At 41.7% G+C, this 21,254-nt stretch overlaps 1 pseudogene; it reads right to left on the reverse strand.

The window, feature by feature from the left end:
• Window positions 1–21,254, reverse strand: part of LOC141139172 (cytochrome P450 2K4-like) — a 114,284-nt pseudogene that overhangs the window by 86,188 nt on the left and 6,842 nt on the right.

Raw genomic sequence — 21,254 nt, forward strand, 5'->3', positions numbered from 1 at the left:
GTGTCGTCCAGAAGTAAACTCAATGGAACCCTAGACCCGGTGCCGGTGAAACAGAGGGAGGCAGAGTGAAGGTAACAGACCCGCTTAAACCAGCAGCTCCACCGAGAGGTATTGCTACACCAAATATCTCAAACTAAGGTTTCTTAATGAGAAAAGATCATTCAGGTACAGTCAAGGGCCACAGCTTTAGTAAACTCCACCCTGTTGCTGTCCCGATGTGGGTAACTATTAAGAGACAGAGGTAGAGTATTGTACACATTTAAAAGAGGACCCTAGAACTAATATATATATATATATATATATATATATATATATATATATATATATATATATATATATTATAATTTTTTTTTTTTTTTTTTCTCTCTCATTGTTAATATCTGTGTACTTGACCTGCAGAAATACTGCTAATTACTAGTATGGGAGATGAGTTTTTTTTTTATTTTTTAGCAGTCAGCAAAAGATTTTTTTTTTTTTAGTGCAACTGATTTAAAAAAAAAAATAATAATAATACAGTTTCAATGCTCTTTAACAGTCTAAAATAGAATCGCTAAACTAAAAATCTTGGTTGGAGCAGCTTTAAATCTATAGTGGGTTTTTTTTTGTTTTTTTTTTTCATTATTTTACTATTTTTCTTATTCATTTTCATTACTCACCTCTCTTCTGTTCCTTTTCATTCTTTATTATTATGCTCTCTAAGTTTTTCCTTTTTGGTTTCTATCATCTATCTCCTCAGAATAATGTAACTAAGACATCAGTCATATAATTTTTGTTTTTACAAATTAGGAGGCGTGAGCATTCCTGCTCGCCAGGACCATATTTTACACCCAGTGAAACCAAAGTAACCCTGGACATCCAGGTCTTCTGTAATTCTGTCTACTGCTTTAACCTGAGCCCCGTGAGTAGGTGTGGTGAACCCAGGGACCTGGCAATAGCAGGCAGTGTTGACTATCCCTACCATCAAGGGCCATGGATGATACTGGCTGTTGACTCTGCACCCTGTGGGGATCCCACTTTACTGATCCACATTACACCCCTTATAAGCATTTAGTCTTAATGGCCAACCCACTGCTCCTGTCCGGCATTCCTTCAATAACTGTACACTGACATTCTTTTCTTTTTTTTTTTTTTTTTTTTTTTTTTTTTTTTTTTTTTTTTGTATTCATGCACGACTGTCTGGAGGCCTGCCCTACCACCACCTCAAGAAGCAACGACAACCAAGTAATTTCTTGAGACCAATGTGCAACGAATAAGACTCTCCAGAACTTCCTTCTCCATGCTGAAAAGTGCTGTCTCGCGGTCCGATCCAATCGGTGCAACCATTACACCATATTCCCAAGTTATAGGATTAGATATGCCAGGATCCCACCATTGATGTTGGAGTTCCGCTCTTCCAAGGCAGAGGAGCGTGGAGACATCGCAGCACAGGCACTCATGGTCGGGATGTGGAGTCTCAAAGGCACCAGGATTGCTTTGCTGTCTCAAGTCTACCTTGATGGGTTCCGGCGTGTTCAAGAAAGGAAGAGGAGGCCTCAGTGGTGGTGGGGAAGGGTTTGGGCTTCTGGACTGTTGTGGGTGGATACAGGATCATTGAGGGAGGACATAAGTTCAAGAATGAACTTCAGGGGGAACTGATGTAGAAATTTTGGAAGTAATATTTATATCAAGGAGCTTCAAGGGAACCATTGTGAGGACTTTCTAATCAAATTACCCTGCCCCGTTTTTTATATGTATATTTTATAGGAACGTGTGTACTTAATATTTTATGGCCCAGCTTACTACTTTTCAGTGCCTCTCAGAAGCTGTTTGTCTTCAATGGTCAGTTGATAACTAAGTTACCCTATTGTTTGTAGAGATGGCCCTATCAGACGCTGTGTCTCCACTTGGTCTTGGAGGCTTGATATGCTAATTTTGGAACTGGTTATATTAAGATCAAAGAGGGCTGACTGTTTTAAGGCAGACAAAGAGGCACCAGAGAGAGTCTAATGTTTAAGCATGATGTTTAACTGGACTTGAAATTACAGCCAATCAGAATTTGATGCAACTCTGGACCAATGACAAGGTTCCAGGGTGGGTAAAACCTGGATTGGTGGGAGTAGGGGCAGGGGGGGTATAAAAGCAGTACAGAGAGCTACTCGCACTCTCTTCCTCTTGGTGTGACCCCCCCCCCCCCCCCCTCCCTGCAAGAATGGTAACATAAGGGCTGTCTAGGTAATGTATCTGTATTATCGATTTATGTTTCTTTTCTTCTGTTAACCTCTTTCTATCCTAGGTAATACCTTGATAGCATGTGTATGTTAATTGTAATTATATCTCCTTTTTGCATTAATTATCTTTGTAGACTGGCAACACTGCATTTGTAACATCACTATGCTATATGTGGTAATCTCTGATTATTCTAACCTTTATTTTCTGTATAAATAAATGTGATTGTTATTCTTTTTGCACAGTTATCATTTCTTATTGATTTCATGGGTTATAGCTGCAACCGCATTTATTGATTCATATATAGATAAAAGGTTTTAATCACTTATTTTATGTATCATTAAGCATATAAGTGAGGTAGCTAAAAATCGCCATATCAGGTGTCATTGTGGGTGCAAAATAAAACCAAAGCTTCTATATAAATTTTTTTTTTTTTTTTTTTTTTTTAGTAACAAACATGTTACTCACCTGCTCTTTGCAGTGATTGTGCACAGAGCAGCCCTGTTCCTCCTTATTTTCGGGTCCCCCACCTGTGCTCCTGGATCCTCCCCTTTGAGCAGTGCCGCCAGAGAAAGCCACTTGCCCTAGGGGCAAGATGGCACGTGCATTCCTGAGCCACTACTCTATGCGTCCATAAGACAGAGCCGCAGCTTGGTCCCATTCTCTCCTCATTGGCTGTGTTCGACAGCAGTGGAGGCCAATGCGATCCTGCTTCTGTCTCTGCCAATGAGGAGGGAGAGTCCTCATACAGCCAAGACTACCCTAAATGTCGATGGATTAGAGGTGGGTCAGGTAATGATGATGATGATGATGATGATGATGGGGGGGGGGGGGGGGTGCACACAGAAGGTTTTTTCCCTTCATGCATAGAAACCTTCAGCCTTTAGAAGCACTTTAACTCATAGACAAAATAGAAATGTAATATCCTAATGTGAAACCTTCCATATGCACAAAAATAACACAATCATCAACCTGCACCAATTTAAAAAATGACCCTGCTTTTGCACAAGCACATTTGCTAGTATACTCATATATTATTTAAGAAGCCCAATTGACCGGTATTCGGTCATATAAGATATGAACGAGTTGCAGTAAAGGTGAACTTACGAAAACCATTGGGCTTCCGACGATTCTTATGTTATCGTTGATGGTTGTCAAAAGCCTCTGAAGTTTTGGATCATCGTACTCAAAGCGATGGCCCATTAGGATAGAAACAATGACATTGGCTACAGCAGCATTCACGATTGCAGTGTTATCGAATGGTGCTCCTGCAAGAAGAGCAAACATTTGCCAAGAAGCTGCTTAAAACCAATATGATTCACTAAAGAGGTAAGTAGGATAGTAAAGGGAAAAAATCAGCATATAGAAGATTCAAGGAAATGGGAGTTGTAGCTGACCAAGAAGAGTATAAGAATAGACACAAGGAGGCCAAACACATTACTGTACAGAAAGGGGAGGAAATTGCTAAATTTATTAAATTTTTTTTTTTTTGTTTAGGTACATTAGCGAGAGAAGGAAAAAATACAACGGGATCACTAAAGTGAGAACTGGACAACACATATGTTGAGGGAGATTTGGAGGTAGAAAACCATTTAAACAATTACTTCTGTTGAGTCTTCTCAGAAATAAATTGCACTAACAATAACAAGTTGGGAAATCCTATTAGTTCTAGTAATGACGGTTCATTTTTGGGATTTCTGGAGACAGAGGGAGCAGAGGAACTGGCTTGGTTAAAACTTAATAAAGCAATGGACCCTGATAGTATTCATCCCAGAGTTCTAAGAGAACTTTAAGATATCTTTGTGGGTGTGGGACCATTAATGGATCTTTTTAATCAATCTCTTCTGACGGGTGAAGTTCCCCATGACTGACAGACAGCTAATATTGTACAGTACCTATCCACAAAAAGGGCAGCAAGGTAGAAGCTGGCAATTACAGGCTGGTGAGTTTAACATCAGTTGTAGTTAAGTTATTGGAATCGCTCCTGAAAAGAAGGATCACTGATCACCTAAAAATACACAACTTGCTGGATCCAAAGCAGCCTGACTTTACTGAGGGCAGATTATGTCAAACTAATCTGACTGTTTTTTTTTTTTACTATATTACCAATGTTTTGGACCAGGGTGGTGCTGTGGACATAGCATATCTTGATTCCAGCAAGGCATTTAAAACAGTTCCACACAATGATCTAATACAAAAGCTGTACAAACTAGGATTTAACCCTTGGGTGGTTCAGTGGATATGCAATTGGCTAAAGGATAGATACCAGAGCGTGGTTGTAAATGGTGTTCATTCAGAACCAAGACCAGCCACTAGTGGTGTACCACAAGGCTCTGTACTGAGTCCTGTTCTATCTATTATACACTGAGCAAAATAATAAATGCAACACTTTTGTGTTTGCCCCCATTTATCATGAGCTGAATGCAAAGATCTACAAATGTTTCTATGTACACAAAAGGCCTATTTCTCTTAAATATTGTTCACAAATCTGTCTACATCTGTGTTAGTGAGCACTTCTCCTTTGCTGAGATAATCCATCCACCTCACAGGTGTGGCATATCAAGATGCTGATTAGACAGGATTATTGCACACGTGTGCCCTAGGCTGGCCACTCTAAAATGTGCAGTTTTACTATATTGGGGGGGGGGGAGGTCCGGGGGCTACAAAAACCAGTCAGTGTCTGGTGTGACCATCATTTGCCTTATGCAGTGCAGCACATCTCCTTCGCGTAGAGTTGATCAGGTTGTTGATTGTGGCGTGTGGAATGTTGGTCCATTCCTCTTAAATGGCTGTGCAAAGTTGCTGGATATTGGCATGAACTGGAACACGCTGTCATATACGCCGATCCAGAGCATCCCAAACATGCTCAATGGGTGACATGTCCGGTGAGTATGCTGGCCATGCAAGAACTGGGATGTTTTCAGCTTCCAGGAATTGTGTATAGATCCTTGCAACACGGGGCCGTGCATCATTATCATGCTGCAACATGAGGTGATGGTCATGGATGAATAGCACAACAATGGGCCTCAGGATCTCGTGACAGTGTCTCTGTGCATTCAAAATGGCATCTATAAAATGCACCTGTGTTCATTGTCCATAGCATACGTCTGCCCATACCATAACCCCACCGCTACCATAGGCCACTCGATCCACAACGTTAACATCAGCAAACTGCTCATCCACACGATGCCAAACACTGTCTGCCATCTGCCCTGTACAGTGAAAACTGGGATTCATCCGTAAAGAGAACACCTCTCCAAAGTGCCAGGCGCCATCGAATGTGAGCATTTGCCCACTCAAGTCGGTTACAACGACAAACTGCAGTCAGGTCGAGACCCCGATGAGGAAGATGAACATGAAGATGAGCTTCCCTGAGATGGTTTCTAAAAGTTTGTGCAGAAATTCTTTGGTTATGCAAACCAATTGTTGCAGCAGCTGTCCGGATGGCTGGTCTCAGATGATCTTGGAGGTGAAGATGCTGGATGTGGAGGGCCTGGGCTGGTGTGGTTACACGTGGTCTGCAGTTGTGAGGCCGGTTGGATGTACTGCCAAATTCTCTGAAACACCTTTGGAGACGGCTTATGGTAGAGAAATGAACATTCAATTCAGGGGCAACCGCTCTGGTGGACATTCCTGCAGTCAGCATACCAATTGCACACTCCCTCAAGACTTATAACATCTGTGTCATTGTGCTGTGTGATAAAACTGCACATTTTAGAGTGACCTATTATTGTGGCCAGCCTAAGGCACACCTGTGCAATAATCGTGCTGTCTAATCAGCATCTTGATATGCCACACCTGTGAGATGGATGGATTATATTTGCAAAGGAGAGGTGCTCACTAACATAGATTTAGACAGATTTGTAAACAATATTTGAGAGAAATAGGCCTATTGTGTACATAGAAAAAGTCGTAGATCTTTGAGTTCAGCTCATGATAAATAGGGGCTAACACAAAAGTGTTGCGTTTATAATTTTGCCCAGTGTGTGTGTGTGTGTGTGTGTGTGTGTGTGTGTGTGTGTGTATATATATATATATATATATATATATATATACATACATACATACATACATACATACATACATACATACACACACACACACACACACACACATATATATATATATATATGTATGTATATATACACACACACAGTGGGGATGGAAAGTATTCAGACCCTCTTACATTTTTCACTCTTTGTTATATTGCAGCCATTTGCTAAAATCATTTAAGTTCATTTTTTTTTCCTCATTAATGTACACACAGCACCCCATATTGAGAGAAAAACATAATTGTTGACATTTTTGCAGATTTATTAAAAAAGAAAAACTGAAATATTACATGGTCCTAAACATTCAGACCCTTTGCTGTGATACTCATATATTTAACTCAGGTGCTGTCCATTTCTTCTGATCATCCTTTAGATGGTTCTACACCTTCATTTGAGTCCAGCTCTGTTTGATTATACTGATTGGACTTGATTAGGAAAGCCACACACCTGTCTATATAAGACCTTACAGCTCACAGTGCATGTTAGAGCAAATGAGAATCATGAGGTCAAAGGAACTGCCTGAAGAGCTCAGAGACAGAATTTTGGCAAGGCACAGATCTGGCCAAGGTTACAAAAAAAAATCTGCTGCACTTAAGGTTTCTAAGAGCACAGTGGCCTCCATAATCCTTAAATGGAGGACGTTTGGGACGGCCAGAACCCTTCCTAGAGCTGGCCGTCTGGCCAAACTGAGCTATCGGGGGAGAAGAGCCTTGGTGAGAGAGGTAAAGAAGAACCCAAACATTACTGTGGCTGAGCTCCAGAGATGCAGTCGGGAGATGGGAGAAAGTTGTAGAAAGTCAACCATCACTGCAGCCCTCCACCAGTCGGGGCTTTATGGCAGAGTGGCCCGACGGAAGCCTCTCCTCAGTGCAAGACACATGAAAGCCCGCATGGAGTTTGCTAAAAAAACACCTACACATAGAACTTTTTGGCCTTAATTCTAAACGGTATGTGTGGAGAAAACCAGGCACTGCTCAGCACCTGTCCCAACAGTGAAGCATGATGGTGGCAGCATCATGCTGTGTGGGTTGTTTTTCAGCTGCAGGGACTTGACCACTGGTTGCAATTGAGGGAAAGATGAATGCGGCTAAGTACAGGGATATCCTGGACGAAAACCTTCTCCAGAGTGCTCATGACCTCAGACTCCGCCGAAGGTTTCCCTTCCAACAAGACAATGACCCTAAGCACACAGCTAAAATAACGAAGTAGTGGCTTCACAACAACTCCGTGACTGTTCTTGAATTGCCCAGCCAGAGCCCTGACTTAAACCCAATTGAGCATCTCTTGAGAGACCTAAAAATGGCTGTCCACCAACGTTTACCATCCAACCTGACAGAACTGGAGAGGATCTGCAAGGAGGAATGGCAGAGGATCCCCAAATCCAGGTGTGAAAAACTTGTTGCATCTTTCCCAAAAAGAGTCATGGCTGTATTAGATCAAAAGGGTGCTTCTACTAAATACTGAGCAAAGGGTCTGAATACTTAGGACCATGTGATATTTCAGTTTTTCTTTTTTAACCACTAGGCGTCCGCACTATAGCCGAAAGACGGCTACAGCGCAGACTCCAATTGCTGGGAGGGCGTCCCTGGACGTCCTCCTGTTCACTTCCATGATGCGCGCTCCCGCGAGCGCGCATTGGGGAAATTCTGCACTGGCCGTGTCCCTTGGACACAGCCAGTCACAGATCGCCATAAACGGCCAATCACAGCGGCCGTTTACAGCGCGATCGGAGCTTCCAATGAGAGATCTCAAATGTAAACACATGAGATCATCTCTCATTGCCGGCTTTCTCTCCTCACACAGAGACCGTGTGTGAGGAGGGAGAGCGACCTGTGAAACTGTGAGTGCCAACCTTTTAGTTGAAACACACATCAGAGCCCAACAGTGCCCATTCAGTGCCACAGTGCTCATTACTATTGCTGTTATCTGTCATCAGTGCCATCTGTCGTCAGTGCCATCTGTCAGTGTCACCTGCCACATCAGTGTCACCTGTCAGTGTCACCTGCCACATCAGTGTCACCTGCCACATCAGTGCCACCTGTGTGTCACCTGCCACATCAGTGCCACCTGTGTGTCACCTGCCACATCAGTGTCATCAGTGGACTACGAGCCTGTCCTTAGCAGTGGTACACTGACAGCCTCAGAGGAGGAGGATGAGAGTCCGCCCTCCAGATGAAGACGTACTGGTGAGGATGCAGTGCCATCCACCAGCACCGCAATGCCATCCACCAGCACCGCAATGCCATCCACCAGCACCGCAGTGCCATCCACCAGCACCGCAGTACCTCGACAAAGGCCACGTACCAGTGGGGTGTCACCTCAGGCCCAAAGTGTTAGGTCCCATGCCAGCCTTCCCTACTCCCTTGAGAACCCCTTATGGCTTCCTCCTAATTCAGGAGAAGCTATCATTCCCCCTATCACTGCCCAGCCAGGAGTCCAGGTGGACACAGAAAATTTTTCACCAATAGATTTTTTCGACCTTATTTTTACTGAGGACATGCTTGCATCGATTGTGTCCCAGTGCAACCTATATGCCCAACAATACATAGCAAGTAACCCAACATCCTATTATGCCTGTCCCTACGAATGGAGAGCCCTAACAGTGGAGGAGTGTAAAATTTTTTTGGGCTTCACATTCTGTATGGGACTAACCAAAAAAAAGTATTACGTTCCTATTGGTCTACCCTCCCCATCCACCACATGCCCATCTATTCCTCTGTAATGCCCAGGACCAGATATCTCATGATTATGAGATTCCTACACTACAATGACAATACCCAGTGCCCTCCCCGAAATGACCCAAATTTTGACAAGCTTTATAAAATTCGCCCACTACTAAAATATTTTTCTGAAATCTTCCCCCAGTTATTTACCCCAGACCAGCACATATGTGTGGATGAGTCCCTTGTCAAATTTAGTGGCAGGTTGGGCATAAAACAATTTATTCCCACCAAAAGGGCCCGCTATGGGGTGAAAATGTATAAATTATGTGACCGAGCTACAGGGTATACCTATGCCTTCATGGTATACGAAGGGAAGGACACCCAGCTACATCCCCCTAATTGCCCAGAATACATTGGATCGAGTGGGAAAGTCGTTTGGGAACTCATAAACCCACTCCTGGAGAAAGGCTACCATCTATATGTGGACAATTTTTACACTAGTCTGCCCCTGTTCCGCAATCTTCACAGACAGAAGACTCCAGCATGTGGCACCGTAAGGAAGAACCGGAAGGGCTTTCCTCAAAGCCTTGTCAACAAAAAGCTAAGAAGAGGGGAGATGGCGAGCTTACGGAATGAGGAAATTCTAGCTGTGAAGTGGAGGGACAGAAGGGACGTCTACGTCCTTTCATCAATCCCCAATAATACTGTCGTGGAGATAACCAGGAGGAATGGGCTAATCCAAAAGCCAACATGTATTTACGAATACAACAAGTTTATGGGGGGTGTCGACTTCAACGACCAGATGCTCGAACCCTACCTTGCCACGAGACGAACATACCAGTGGTATAAAAAAGTTTCAATTTATTTGTTCAATTTGGCCATATATAACAGCTATGTTATTTATCATAAATCCACTGCAAGCCCCAAATCCTTCCTTGGCTACCAGGAGGAAATCACCACTGCCCTTGTATTCCCGAACGGCCCACCAGAAACCATTCGATCCGATGTAACTAGCAGACTTTCCGAACGCCACTTTCCCGAAAAAATACCCCCCAGACCAACAGGCCAAAATGGCAGAAAAAATGCCGGGTGTGCACCAAAGGAGGAGTGAGAAGAGACACTACTTTTTATTGTCCCCAATGTCCTTCCCAACCAGGCCTCTGCATCAGTGACTGTTTCCGCCGTTACCATACTTCACTAAATTATTAGTGAAGTATGGTAAACATAACCCTCACTTCCTGCCATTTACCTTCACGCCCCTTATGCCTCTACTTGCTCTGTAACTGACCCTGGCTTGTTTTTCGACCACGCTTCTGCCTACTGATTCTGTTTATATCTCTGCCTGATCTGGAACTGACCCTGGCTTGTTATTCGACCATGCTTCTGCCTACCGATTCTGTTCATACCTCTGCCTGATCTGGAACTGACCCTGGACTGTTTGACCATCCTTTTTGCCTGCCTCTTGGACTGATCTTGTACCCTGCCACTGGACTAGTGGGATTCATAACACGGGTCTCACATATGTGAGGGGCTCCAGAATTGTTTTTCTGGATGAAGAAAACTTTTTTTGTTTTCTCATTCCTAGATTAGGGTCTGGAGACTCAGAGGCTTCAAAGAGATTTGGGTGGGAGAAGCCTCTACCCCGTCCCCATTCTGTCCTGAACGAGGCCCTACTTCTGCCTGCTGCCTGTAGGACCTATGCCATCATGCCTCTGCCTGTCGCATGAACTGACCACACCACATGGATGGACCATGTTGATGCATACTACCAGGATCAATATTTCGGCACTGCTGACAATCTCTGCCTGCACTGACCCTGGACTGTATATGGACAGTATCCCTGCCTGCTGCCTGTACTGACTATGGACAGTGTTCCTGCCTGTTGCCTGGACAATTGCGTTCGCTTTTGCTGACCAAGTCCCTGCCTTCTGCCTGGACCAGTGCTATCCTCCTGTGGACAACTGTGCTACTAAAACCACAGGTAATCTTTTTTTTTTACCCTTTGCTCAGCAGAATGTATTTTGGGGTGTAATTCTTGGTATGTGCATGCTATGTGTCCCTAGAACACCTGACGGTGTTCCTTGTATGTGGCCAGGCTGTGTAAAAGTCTTACACATGTGGTATCACTATACTCAGGAGGAGTAGCAGAATGTATTTTGAGGTGTCATTTTTGCTATGTACATGCTATGTGTTGGAAATAGCTTATAAATGGACAACTTTGTGTAAAAAAAAAAAAAAAAAAAAAAAAAATGCGTTTTTCATTTTTTTCCACATTTTTCAAAAACTTCAGGAAAAAAATGAACCGTTCAAAAGACTCATTATGCCTCATAGATTATACGTTGGGGTGTTAGCTTTCCAAAATGGGGTCATTTTGTGGGCGTTTCCATTGTCCTGGTGCTCCAGGGCCTTCAAAAGTGTAATAGGTGGTTGAGTAATGAGATGTGTAATTTATGCTCCTAAAACCCTTGAAGGTGCTATTTCAGTATTGTGCCTCTTTATGTGGCCATGCTGTGTAAAAGTCTCACACATGTGGTATCGTCATACTCAGGAGGAGTAGCAGAATGTATTTTGGGGTGTCATTTTTGCTATGTACATGCTACGTGTTGGAAATATCTTTTAAACAGACAACTTTGTGTAAAAAAAAATGCGTTTTCATTTCTTTCCACATTTTCCAAAAACTTCTGGAAAAAAATGAACCGTTCAAAAGACTCATTATGCCTCAAAGATTATACATTGGGGTGTTAGCTTTCCAAAATGGGGTCATTTTGTGGGCGTTTCCATTGTCCTAGTGCTCCAGGGCCTTCAAAAGTGTAATAGGTAGTTAACAAGTTAGATGTGTCATTTATGCTCCTAGAACACTTGATGGTGCTCCCTGCATGTTGGGCCTCTCTATGTGGCTAGGCTGTGAAAAAGTCCCACACATGTGGTATCGCCATACTTAGGAGGAGTAGCAGAATGTATTTTGGGGTGTCATTTGTGGCATACACATGCCATGTGAGAGAAATAACCAATTACGTACAATGACAATTTTGTGGGAGAAAAAAAAAAAAAAAAAAACTTCATTTTGCAAAGAATTGTGGGAAAAAATGACAACATCAAAAACCTCACCATGCATCTTACTGAATACCTTGGAATGTCTACTTTCAAAAAAGGGGTCATTTAGGGGGTATTTGTACTGTCCTGACTTGTTCCTGTCACAAGAAATGAGATAGGCCGTCAGTACATCAGGTGTGATCAATTTTTTATGATTTGCACCACAACTTGTAGACTCTATAACTTTCACACAGACCAAATAATATCCACTAATTTTGGTTATTTTACCAAATATATGTAGCAGTATAAATTGTGGCCAAAATTTATGAAGAAAAATTAATAATTTGCAAAATTTTATCACAGAAACGAAGAAAAAATATAGCGCAAAAAATAAAAAGCCCAGAGGTGATCAAATACCACCAAAAGAAAGCTCTATTTGTATGAAAAAAAGGACACAAAATTCATTTGGGTACAGTATTACATGACTGAGTAATTGTCATTCAAAATGTGAGAGCGCTGAAAGCTGAAAATTGGTCTGGTCACGAGGGGGGTTTAAGTGCCCAGTTGTCAAGTGGTTAATAAATCTGCAAAAATGTCAACAATTCTGTGTTTTTCTGTCAATATGGGGTGCTGTGTGTACATTAATGAGGAAAACAAATGAACTTAAATGATTTTACAAAGAGTGAAAAATTTAAGGAGGTCTGAATACTTTCTGTCCCCACTGTATGTGTGTGTATATATATATATATATATATATATTATATATATATATATATATATATATATATATATATATATATATATATATATATATATATATATATAGTAAAGTTTGGGGGATTGTAGCTCCACAGGACCGAATGCTAAACCATCAAACTTTAAACAAAAAGGCTTTTATTTTCAGCAAGCAAATCAAAAATAAGGCTTCCAGCACAAAGTAAAAGTAAAAAGGCACATACAATTTGTGGATGGGTCTTAGCCCCAAGGTTTTAACAGTCCTTGTTAAATCTTTAGCAACCCCCAGCAAGCTCACAGTTCTCCAAAACGGGTGTATTCACCACAACTCCTCCTCACCACCACACCTAGCACTACTTCCTGCCTTTAAGATCTGCTTCCTGGAGGCTCTTAACCCCATGTGTGCTGGAATCCCTGTAGTCAGGGGTGGAGGCTCTTTCCCACCTGAATATCACTTCAGAGCCTCCGAAATTCAGGGTCCCAAATATCTCTCTATTAACACAGAGAGAACTGCGAGCTATTCCCGGGAATTCCTCACCCATCCTGGGTGACCCCCTGAATACTATCACACTTCCCTTAAAGGGACCACAACCCAAATATTGATGATATATAGTACCTGTCCAGGACCCAACCTTGGCGTCCTGTACAATATAATATAATATATATATATATATATATATATATATATATATATATATATATATATATACACATACACATACACATACACATACACATACACATACACATACACATACACATACACACACACACACACACACACACACACACACACACACATATATCTATAGAGAGAGAGAGAGAATATATCTTTTTTTTTTTTCTTCTATTGGTTGAACTAGATGGACTTGTGTCCTTTTTCAGCCAGACTAACTATGTAACTATGTAACCCTCAAAATGATGACCCACTGCGCTGCTACTGTGCGCATTGCAGCACAACCCTATCCACTTAAATGTGTCGCGATCTGTGGCAGTATCACTTCCTGAAAGTCGGATGCCATTTCATTTTTTGCCTCAGCATGTGCATAGTGCTGAGTGACTGCATACCCTAGTTAAGGTGAACCATGGCTCAACCTGCTACTAATACATTTAACCAGGAGAAAAGAGCTCAAAATTAGAGCTATTGCACATATGAACTAAAAGAAATGAAATAAAAATTTGGACTGGGTGCTAAGGGTGACTCGGCTTTTGTGCTTCTTTTCCTTACGTTGTAATGGGTCTGCTCCATAGTGCTCTGCGGATCAATGTGGCCATGTATAGCACTGCATATACCAAACCATGAGGTTGTGATTTAAACAGCTCTCTCTAGGTGGCAGCAGAAAACAAGGCTGTCACCCCACAGCATCTGTGCTATTTTTTCTATGTTTTAATACTAAGTAGCAAAAAAAAAAAAAAAAACGTGTAGCGGGTTTGGTACTTTACTTTCTTTACACAGTCCTTTGAATTAGATTGTAAGCTCTTATAAGCAGGGCCTTTTTAACCCTCTTGTATTTTATTGTAACTATATTGTCTCCCTTTATATTGTAAAGCGCTGTACATACTATTAGGCACTAGAAACCCTGTTTTGAATTGGGACTTCCATTCATTTTTCAAAGAGAACATAAGTTTATATTCCTCCCAGCACTATACTAGAGGGCAGCCAGATTACGAGAGATCAGACAAAACCATAAAAGATGGATGGCCAAGACCATCACAGGGAAATAAGAGCTGTCTTGTATGGTGTATAAGACAGTACTCACAGTAGCAACATTTTAAAGGCAAACAGCCAATCATCTTCCATGATTGGACAGTGTGACGTTATGCGACACAGAAAATCTATTGATTTTGTAGCAACAAAACCAGAACTCATTACTGACCTTTGTAAGCTTTAAAGATTTTTACCAAATTTTTGCACTCTTCCAAGATCTTATCTTCTCTTGTTTTTTTCCCCATCCCCAAATCTCGCAACGTAGACAGAGCGAATCGTTTCATGACTTTCCAGTTATTACCATTAGAAAATATAATACCTAGAACAAAATAAAATAACATACACAACCGATTAGAATAACGTGTTTGTAAACCTAAATTCTTTCTTTCATTATGTTTGAAAATATGTGCTCCATAATCTTCAGGTAAGAAACTTTGCCACCAATTCATCAATCTGCTTAAAGCAGTGGTTCTCAACTCCGGTCCTCAGGACCCACTAACAGGCCAGGTTTGCAAGATAACTGAAATACATTGCAGGTGATATCATTTGCTGCTCAGTGATTGCAGTATTCTTGTCTGCATCTCCCCAAGGTAATACTTAAAATCTGGCCTGTTGGTGGGTCCTGAGGACTGGAGTTGAGAACCACTGGCTTAAAGTGATATTAAACCTATTATAGATGCCGAGGGTAGGACCTACCCTACTGCCAGGGGCACATGTACCAATGCTTTTATTTTTATTTAATTTTGTGAGCGATTTTAATCATGTCCAGAATAAAATATTAAAAATACACAATTCTATAAAAATAATGCCTGGGGGATGCCTTAAAATCTAAGTGCAGCCTAATTGATAAACAAAAAAAATTAGCACAGGGAACATTAATTACAGTCAGTAGGTTATGTCCCTTGTGATGATACCTCTTCTTAGAGAAGCTGGATCGAAAGAGCAGGCATAGTCTCTCTCTTGATGATCTTTCTTGAAGAGATCCTGTGACAGCCCCTTAGTTGTATTAACCCCACCACACTGGAAAAATATGGCGGCAGTGGTAGGGGCCATGGACAGAGGAGGATCTCAACTAAAAGAAGGGGCACCAGCACAAGGTATATATCCTGCTGACTGTATGTTATGTCCCTTCTGCTGTTTTTTCTACATTTTATTTTGCCTGCACTTTAATACCAGACACTTCCATCCCCTTCCTGCCCAGACCAATGTTCAGCTATCAGCACTGTCACACTTTCGTTTGGGTACAGTGTTGCATGACTGTACAATTGCCAGTTAAAGTAGTGCACTGCCGAATAGCAAAAAAATGGCCAGGTCATGAAGGGGGTAAAATCTTTCAGAGCTCAAGTGGTAAGGGACACAGTATAGAAATGTTGGTATATTTTTTATATACAGTGCATCCGGAAAGTAATCACAGTGCTTCACCTTTTACACATTTTGTTATATTACAGCCTTATTCCAAAATGAATTAAGTTCATTATTTTCCTCAAAATTCTACAAACAATAAACCCATAATGACAATGTGAAAGAAGTTTTTTAAAGAATTCACAGCCTTTGCCATGACACTCAAAATTGAGCTCAGGTGCATCCTGTTTCCACTGATTATCCTTGAAATATTTTTACAACTTGATTGGAGTCCACCTGTGGTACATTCAGTTGATTGGACATGATTTGGAAGGGCACACACACCTGTCTATATAAGGTCACACAGTTACAGGGCATGTCAGAGCACAAACCAAGCCATGAAGTCCAAGGAATTGTCTGTAGACCTCAGAGACAGGATTGTATTGAGGCACAGATCTGGGGAAGGGTACACCAGTGTTTAGGATGTATCCCTTTCAGTTCTCCCACATAGAGGAGTTCAGCTCCCATGGTTGAGACAAAGGATCTTCCATTCTATTACTAGTGTAGGACCCACTAATTCGGGGTACTTTGTCGCAGTAAGTGGGCTTAGCACTATATGACCATATAGTGTGACCAAACCCCCATATTTTTTGAATATGTTCAGGTGTTTTTAACTAGCCCTGCAGGAAATGTCATTCTTGTACGTGTGCGCTGTAAAATATTTTGTACTGTTTGTAGGTCCTATAGCAGCACCATCTTTAATTTAAACGCATTGTATGGTGTGCCCCCCAAATATGTTCTTGGGTACAGAAACCTTTCTGCATCATTAAAGGTCCCAATGAGCGCAGTAGCCTCCATCATCTGTAATGCAAGAAGTTTGGAATCAGCAGAATTCTTCCTAGAGTGGGCCGCCCGGTCAAACTGAGCGATCGGGGGAGAAGAGCCTTAGGAATCGGGTTCTTGGTCACCTTCAGCATTTCTCTGTGGAGAGAGAAGAACCTTCCAGAAGAACAAGCATGGAGTTTGCCAAAAGGCACCTGAAGGACTCTCAGATCATGAGAAACAAAATTCACTGGTCTGATGAAACAGAGATTAAACTCCTTAGCCTGAATGGCAAGTGTCATGTCTTGAGTGGCCCAGCCAGAGCCCAGACTTGAACGCGATTGAACATCTCTGGAGAGATCTGAAAATGGCTGTGCATTGACGCTCCCCATCCAACCTGATAGAGCATTAGAGGTCCTGCAAAGAAGAATGGGAGAAACTTCCCAAAAATAGTTGTGCCAAGCTTGTAGAATAATACTTAAAAAGACTTGAGGCTGTAATTGGTGCCAAAGATGCTTCAACAAAGTATTGACCAAAGGCTGTGAATAATTATGTACATGTGATTTTTTTTTTTAATGCATTTGCAAGGATTTCAAACAAACTTCTTTCATGTTATCATTATGGGGTTTTGTTTGTAGAATTTTGAGGAAAATAATGAATTTAATCTATTTCTTGGAATGTAGCGGCAGCATATTTACATGTTAATGTAGTATAATGTTATCCTATGTACAGTGTTATAGTTTAGTATATAGCACCATCTAGCGGTCAAAATGTGGAATGGACTGCATTTTATTTCTTTATTCAAGAATGGTACAGGAAGTAATTGTTTATTTACTTTTGACAAGAATTGACCTGCCCAAGATGCCGAGTGTTCTTACCCAGCAACACTCATGCACTGAACTGCATGCTGGGTAGGCTATAAAAGAACTCGGTGCGACCATCTTAGGTCTCTTGGGAACGCGTGGCCTGCCTGTGAGGATCTGTGTGGAGGTCTCCAGCGGAGCGTGGCCTACACCCATTGCGGAGCAATCCGATCAGCAACCCTGCAGCATATTAGTGAGCTGGACTGACGGCGAGGCAGAACTGAGAAGGATCCATCGAAGCCTGTCAGAGCCATCTGAGGGTCTCAGAACATCTCGCTGAGCAGGGCGGAGCAGCGTAGCAGTGTCGGCCGGCCGGAAACAGGACCGCTTGCACCGGAGCAGAACTGTTATACCCTGCAGATCTGGTTGGGTGAGAGGGCTGCTGCCCAAAGTTTCATTGACTCACTTTTACATACTTGCATCTATAACACAGTGCTGCTGGGACCTGTAGTCCCACAGAGGAGATTCAAGGGATTAAAGACTGAGTTTAATATAGGCCTCAAGCCTGCACTTTACTACAATTAAAGTACTGTATTATACCAAGTTACTTACACCGAAAACAGTTGCAGTGCTGCTGCACCACAACAATAGCTCAACATTCAGTTTGCTCTGACCCGGGTTTTGTTAACCACTGGATTACAATTTAACCTACCCATAGCTAGCAGAAGACAGAAGAAAAGAAGGACTGCCTCTTTTAATGCAAGGCCTTGCATTCTATTTGTTCTTCAGAGTTATTGTAATACAAAGCAGTGGGAGCTCCCTAGGAATTGTGCTATGCTCTATTCAAATAAATTGTTTCTTTTACATAAACAGAGTGTGCTGAGAGTGGGACAGTGCTCATTGTAAAGTCAGTTCACTCTGCCATTAGTCCCATTTTATAGACGCATTTCTAAGAGGTTAATTTAAACAAATTTTATTTGTATAGTGCTGTTGTGAACTAAATCTGTTGGCTTACACACTAATGCCCCGTACACACGGTCGGATTTTCCGACGGAAAATGTGTGATAGGACCTTGTTGTCGGAAATTCCGACCGTGTGTAGGCTCCATCACACATTTTGCATTGGATTTTCCGACACACAATGTTTGAGAGCAGGCTATAAAATTTTCCGACAACAAAATCCGTTGTCGGAATTTCCGATCGTGTGTACACAAATCCAACACACAAAGTGCCACGCATGCTCAGAATAAATAAAGAGATGAAAGCTATTGGCTACTGCCCCGTTTATAGTCCCGACGTACGTGTTTTACGTTACCGCGTTCAGAATGATCGGATTTTCCGACAACTTTGTGTGACCGTGTGTATGCAAGACAAGTTTGAGCCAACATCCGTCGGAAAAAATCCTAGGATTTTGTTGTCGGAATGTCCGATCAATGTCCGACCGTGTGTACGGGGCATAACAGTACAACAGTACAACTGCTGTAATCACTATCTTGAAGCAGATATAGTAAAATCTTACTCTTGTTTAAGTACTATTGTTTGGAGTGTTGTTTCCTTTGAATTGCTGACTAGGTGAAGAGCTGGAGGTTTAAGGTAAAGACAAAAGGTATATTACATTATATATTGTGGACTTGTCTTTAAGTTCTTTTTGCACATTAACATTACATCACAGCTGTGTCAAGGGGACTGAGTTAAATTAAGAAGGCGTAATAGCAGAGTACAGACCCAATCAAAATATCGGCAGCTCCTTCGGGGGTCAGTGCTACAGGAATAAGGCTGTAACATAACAAAATGTGGAAAAAGTGAAGCGCTGTGAATACTTTCCGGATGCACTGTATTTAAAAAACCCCCCATAAAATTACAATAAAATATGCATCCTGGGAGGGGGGGGTTTATGACATTATTTGAGATTTTTTTTTGTGAAGTCCTGCATGTATTACTATTTAATTTGCAGTACTATATACCAGAGTTTCTCAGCCTTTTTCATTCAAGGCACCCTTTAAAATGATGCACAACCTTGAGGTACCCCATTCTAAAACTTAAAAAAACTAAACTAATAGTTTTACATAATGCAGCAGCATTCACACACATGCCCCCCCAATATTAGAGATAATTTATTCCTCCACATTTGTAAACTAAAACTGTTAGGGTGCTAGTGGCTTGCCTGCACAGTGCCCAAGTTGCACCATACTGCACAATAAAAACCTATGGCTTTGTGTAACAAAAGGCAGGTTTGATCCACTTGCTGGCTTGTTGACAACTTTTGGGCATATCTCAATTATAGTTAACCAGTTCCAGGGACAAACATAACATCCACATCCTGTATTATACACTAGTAGAAAAAGGGAATGAATGGGAGGGGAAAGGTAGGACTTTTTAGGGTATGAGGTTGTCACTGAGGTGAGCACAGAAGCAGCATTCTTAAAAAAAATAGTTTTATTGTACAAACATGAATAAAAACATCATAACATATAGATGCTTTTGGGCATTTTGAGCCAGTTTTGGCGAGGCAGCCCTGAAGAATCCAGAGGACACTCGAGTGCCACGGCACCCTGGATGAAAAAAAGGCCAGTATACAAAATTTTTCTGTATATATTTCAGCCATACAATAAAAAATATATACAAATATAGTTACCATGTTCCTTGGCAAGGTCTAGAAAAACTGGCACATGGGGTCTCCCAGCAAACGCCTCAGCATGGTTGACCAGAGCATCTTTTACCGTCTCGTAGCCGCTGAGCACAACCATCTTCTGTGTCCCTATCTGTAGGCTGTACACTGAGCCATACTTCTCAGCAAGCTGCAATATTAAGAAGAAAAAAATGAAATAGTTCAATCAATGAGAAGCCAGTGGGTGATTCATCAGATGAATCGGCAGTTCTAGGTGATCTTTAACAAATGTACAATATACATATTATTATCTTTTTATAGTTCAGGAAAAAAAAGATTAAAACATTTAAAAAAACAAACAAAAAAGAAAACAAACAAAAAAAAAAAAGTACAGGTGTAAAGGTGTACAGGTAAAGGTACTTGTCCTCAAAAGGAACTAGGAAATATAGAGTGGGGACAGAAAGTATTCAGACCCCCTTAAATTTCTCATTCTTTGTTCTGTTGCAGCCATTTGCTGAAATCATTTAAGTTATTTTTTTCCCTCATTAATGTACACACAGCACCCCATATTGACAGAAAAACACAGAATTGTTGACATTTTTGCAGATTTATTAAAAAAGAAAAACTGAAATATCACATGGTCCTAAGTATTCAGACCCTTTGCTCAGTATTTAGTGGAAGCACCCTTTTGATCTAATACAGCCATGAGTCTTTTTGGGAAAGATGCAACAAGTTTTTCACACCTGGATTTGGGGATCCTCTGCCATTCCTCCTTGCAGATCCTCTCTAGTTCTGTCAGGTTGGATGGTAAACGTTGGTGGACAGCCATTTTTAGGTCTCTCCAGAGATCCTCAATTGGGTTTAAGTCAGGGCTCTGGTTGGGCCATTCAAGAACAGTCATGGAGTTGTTGCGAAGCCACTCCTTCGTTATTTTAGCTGTGTGCTTAGGGCCATTGTCTTGTTGGAAGGTAAACCTTCAGCCCAGTCTGAGGTCCTGAGCACTCTGGAGAAGGTTTTCGTCCAGGATATCCTTGTACTTGACCGCATTCATCTTTCCCTCGATTGCAACCAGTCATCCTGTCCCTGCAGCTGAAAAACACACCCCAGCATGATGCTGCCACCACCATGCTTCACTGTTGGGACTGTATTGGACAGGTGATGAAGAGTGCCTGGTTTTCTCCACACATACCACTTAGAATTAAGGCCAAAAAGTTCTATCTTGGTCTCAACAGACCAGAGAATCTTATTTCTCACGACCTTGGAGTCCTTCAGGTGTTTTTTAGCA

This window comes from Aquarana catesbeiana, linkage group LG04 (assembly GCF_042186555.1).
Source record: "Aquarana catesbeiana isolate 2022-GZ linkage group LG04, ASM4218655v1, whole genome shotgun sequence".
Taxonomy (NCBI): Eukaryota; Metazoa; Chordata; class Amphibia; order Anura; family Ranidae; genus Aquarana; species Aquarana catesbeiana.